The 3,052-nt window shown below is 48.3% G+C and overlaps 1 pseudogene; it reads right to left on the bottom strand.

Annotated features, from left to right (window-relative positions):
• Positions 1-2,070: 2,070 nt before the first annotated feature.
• On the bottom strand, positions 2,071-2,847 carry LOC124517026 (cell death activator CIDE-3-like; annotated as a pseudogene).
• Positions 2,848-3,052: the final 205 nt, after the last annotated feature.

Consider the following 3,052-nt stretch of genomic DNA (forward strand, 5'->3'; position numbering starts at 1 on the left):
AGGTTATTAGGATGTGGGAATGCAATTAAGTTTTCTTTTTTTTAATTTTTTTAAAGTTTCTTTATTTATTTTGAGAGAGAGAGAGAGAGAGAGAGCGTGCGTGCACACAGGAGGGGCAGAGAGAGACAGAGAGAGAGAAACCCAAGCAGGCTCTGCACTGTCAGCATGGAGCCCAGTACAGGGCTCAAACCCACAAACTGTGAGATTATGACCTTAACTGATGCCAAGAGTCAGATGCTCAACTGACTGAGCCACCCAGGTGCCCCTGCAGCTCAGTTTTAAAATAGACATTGTACATGGGGCACCTGTACAGTTGGTTAAATGTCTGGCTCTTGATTTCAGCTCGAGTCGTGATCTCACAGTTCCTGGGATCAAGCCCTGCGTCGGGCTCAGGGCTCACAGCATGGAGCCTGCTTGGGATCCTCTGTCTCCTTTTCTCTCTGCCCCTCCCCTGCATGCATTCTGTCTCTCCCTCAAAATAAATAAATAAGCATTGAAAAATAAAATAAAATAGACAGTGTATGTAGCACACTTGCTGAACTCCATTAGTCTAAATATTTACTTGTATATTCCTTTGGCATTTGCAATTCATAGAATCTTCGAATAATGTCAGTGTTATTTCTTCTTTCCTAAAAATTTTTTTTTTCTATTTCCCTATTCTTTATGGCCTGCCTGGGGCCTCTAGCACAGTGTTGAACAGACTTGGCCACACTGGAAATCCTTGTGGCACCAAGGAGCTGTGCCTCTGAGATCCCCCTTCAGAAATGAGCCTGACCTTGGGAGCGTGGTTAGCTCACAGCCTCCGGCCGCAGGCGACTTCAGGATCTCCTCCAGCTTCTGAGCTGGGGCCAAGCAGTTCCAGAGCGGCTTCCAGCCAACAAGTGAGCATCGCAGTGGCGGAAGGAGTCACTTATTTGGGCAGCCTGGGGTTCCCCTATGGGAAAAATTGAGACACAGCTCCCCATTGGGTTGGTGAAGATATTCCCAGAGCTGCACCGCGATCGGAGGCCGCTCCTGTCTCTTGTTCGTCCCTCCCCTCTCCTACCACATGCGTCAGAGCCACACTGAAGCCTGCGGCGTTCTCTGCCCAATCCTGCTCCCTCTCCATCTTTCACAAGTGTCACCTCCAACAAGTACGTTGCACTTCGAGACCCGTCTTGGCATCTGCTTCTCAGACATTAGTCAACACACTTTGCCTTATTCTCAAAACCAAAAGAAAAAAAGTTTTGACATTTAATGATTAATTATGGTGTTTAGTATAAGCTTTTTGTGAATGCTTATGATCAGATTAAGGAAGTTCACTTCCTGGATTGCTAGAAGCTTTCTTTTTAACCATAAATGGGTGCTGAACTTAAGCAAAACCCTTTCTACGCCTGTTGAGGTGATTACGCAAATAGTTTTTCTCCTCTGTTCAGTGAATATAGAGAACTGCAGTGGTTGATTTTTGACTGTGAAGCACATCTTGCTTTCCCGGGGGGAAAAGTAAGTTGATCATTATGTATATTGGCCTTTTGCGTATTGCTGGAACCTGTAAATATTTTGTATAGGATTTTTACATCTAATGTTCCTGAGTGAAATTAGCCTGGAATTATCCTTTCTCATAATGTCTTGTCCAATGTTAATATCAAATTTATACCAGGCTCATAAAATGAGGTGGGGAGTGTCCTCTCCCCCAGCATAAATAGTTTATTGTGAACATTCTAATGTCGCACTAGGGGACTCGAGCGTTCACTCAGGAGTACTCTGCATGGGGGGGGGGGCAGGAGTGTACTGAAAATATAGCGTGTGAAAATATGGGTTGCTGAGGAGCAGACTTCCTGCCATAGCCTTGGTCAGCTAAGCTACGTTGGGCAGGAACAAACTAGGCCAGGCCAAGAACGCTTAGTTCTCCTCTGGCCGGCCCACACCTGGTTTCTTGTCCTTCCTCATGCTTCCTCATTCACGATCTTGTTGGGGAGAGGGACGTATGAGGAGGCAAGAAGCTCTTTAGCTGCCAGCCTGATGGTACCAACTGAACATTGGGTTCCCGGTCTAGTCTTTGGCTGGGAAGGCGTCCAAGGACTTGGACCTTCATTGTAGTATCTTCAGACTGGTTGGCGAGAGAGACGTGGCCCTGCCCTGGGGCTGCCCTCCCTCTGCGGCGTCCAAGAGTTGCTGCATGTAGCAGAAGGTGCAAGCAGCATGTGGCCTATGACCTGCATGCCACAGAGGGGCCGGTAAAGAGCTTCCTTCATGATGCACTTGACCCCGTAGAAGTGCATATCATAGGAAATGGAGTATGTCCCATCATGAGTTGCCTTCACTCTCAAACAACCAACGAAGTCCTGTGGGTTAATTTTGTACCGGTCAAAGGTTTTGCAGGCCACTTTGATCTTCTTGGCAGTCTTATGGGAGGGGGAAATTAGTACCCAGTCCCTTGCATCAAGACAAGCATGGGGTTGGCACCTCTCAAGGGTTTCTCCCAGGCTTTCAGCATTCTCCCCCCTGCACGTGGGACCTCAGCTGCTCTGATGGGGACTGCTACTTCCGCCCCTTCTGGAGGACCACGGACGCTGTCTTGTCTGTCAGGGTTTGGAAATACTCTTCTGTCTTTACTCTGCCGTCTTCCTCCAGCACCAAGAAGAGGGTTTGTCTGCCAGCATGAGGGTGTCCCTGACCTGGAAGGAGATCTTCAAGGTGTCACAAAGTCCTTCTGCCTGCTCTGGTTGGCACTGCCGACTCTGCAGGGCCCCAGATTGGGCTCCAGCAGCAGCTACAGGGTCACCGCCCATGTGTCACTGCCACACATCTGCTGAGGGACTCGAAGTAGAAAAAGTTGAGGAACTTCGTGGCATATTCCAACCTCATCAGCCAGACTGGGTTGGGCCACCCCCCACAGCCTCGTCACCTCCCCACCATAATGCCTTTGGGAAGTGTTTCCTCTTATTAAAGTCTGGAAGAGATTGTGTAAGCCCGGAGGAGGAGGAAAAGGAGAAAAAGAAGAACACATGAAGTAGGGTTCCATGTATTAGCATTTTTAAAACAGGCAAAAGTAAGCTATCCTGCCCAGTAA

Source organism: Lynx rufus, unplaced genomic scaffold (genome assembly GCF_022079265.1).
Source record: "Lynx rufus isolate CCGP_SWC_20201006 ecotype Redwood Valley unplaced genomic scaffold, mLynRuf1.p SCAF_20, whole genome shotgun sequence".
In the NCBI taxonomy this organism is placed as follows: Eukaryota; Metazoa; Chordata; class Mammalia; order Carnivora; family Felidae; genus Lynx; species Lynx rufus.